Here is a 1,235-nt window from a genome sequence, read left to right as displayed (position 1 = left end):
GCCAGAATTGTCTCAGCTGGAATAGATACTTTACTTTCATGATAGGTGGATTGAGAATGAACAAATAAAGGATTGGAAAGGCCCATGCTAGTCAGCAATGCAAGAAATGAAATTCCCACAAGCAAAGTTACTGTCATTGGCACTGTCAATATAGAAAAGTATAATAAAAGATGCATTGATACAATAATTTGAAATTAAAAGCTGAGTTAGTCTGATTTATGTTGCTACTGCAATGAAACACAGCAGATTGAAACAGTGAAATACGGGGCAGTGATGACTGGCATTGGGAGAAGTGACTTTAACTGTTTTAAGCATTACTAGGATACTGGTGAGGGTGGAAAAATTGGTCATGCTGCCATTCCTGTTCACTGTTCTTGCTGAAGGTGTGCTCTGGGTGAATACAAAATTGGTCTCACCTATGACACTTGACTCCCTCTCAAATAGACTGATGACACTGACAAAATTTACAACTGAATAATGGCTGAGGTCACCTTACTCCCCACAGCATTCTGAGCAACCCTATCATTATCACTATGCTGCATGTTTTAACCTAAATTAAAATTAAACAATTAAAAATTAAACAATTAAAAACTAAAAATTAATACCACACAACAAAGATTTCTTCATTTAGATCTGAACAGGAAGCCTGTTTTCTATCTCTACGCCATGTGAGCAAACAGATGTAGGCTACTCTTCAGTAATAAGTGATGTGAGGAAAGGTTTGAGGGGGGGTGGTGATGTAAGCTAGTTACTGTCAAACCTGCTGAGATTTTCTAGCATTTTCTGTTTTTATTTCAGATTCCAGCATTCGCAGCAATTTGCCTTTTCATCGCTTCTCGGCCTCTTGGCTAAGATCAAGTGTAGTATCGACATGCTGCACTTGGTTGAGATCATTAGGTTACATTTCAGCTTCATTTGAAGCAATTTTTTAAAGCGGCATCTGGGCCTTTGGGCTAAGATGCAAATGAGATCAAGCCTTGGAGGTGGAGCTATGCCTACTCTAATCAGCTTGGATCATGTAGGTCAAGCCCAAGCCCTTTTCCTCGCTGAATAATTCCCCCACCCCCTCATTTTGCTACTTTTTGATAACCACATTATTGATCCATATAATTTTTGTCATGTTGGACATTGTCAGAGTAAAATGCAAGGGAGAGGGAACTGCTTGCAGATGGGGGCCACCTCAAATTGTCCAGTGTACAGATGCAGACAAGGATGCCTTGGAGCTAAGTGGCACA

General features: G+C 39.9%; 1 non-coding gene across 1 annotated transcript; it reads left to right on the top strand.

Moving 5' to 3' along the window:
* Nucleotides 1–828: 828 nt before the first annotated feature.
* Nucleotides 829–1,027, top strand: LOC145344649 (U2 spliceosomal RNA). Its single transcript, XR_013886942.1, has one exon. It is a non-coding gene; the product is annotated as a U2 spliceosomal RNA (small nuclear RNA).
* Nucleotides 1,028–1,235: the final 208 nt, after the last annotated feature.

Source organism: Carcharhinus amblyrhynchos, chromosome 6, assembly GCF_965287045.1.
Source record: "Carcharhinus amblyrhynchos chromosome 6, sCarAmb.v2.hapA, whole genome shotgun sequence".
NCBI lineage: Eukaryota > Metazoa > Chordata > Chondrichthyes > Carcharhiniformes > Carcharhinidae > Carcharhinus > Carcharhinus amblyrhynchos.
Note: the sequence above shows the minus strand (reverse complement) of the source record. Positions and strands in the feature narration are given on the sequence as shown.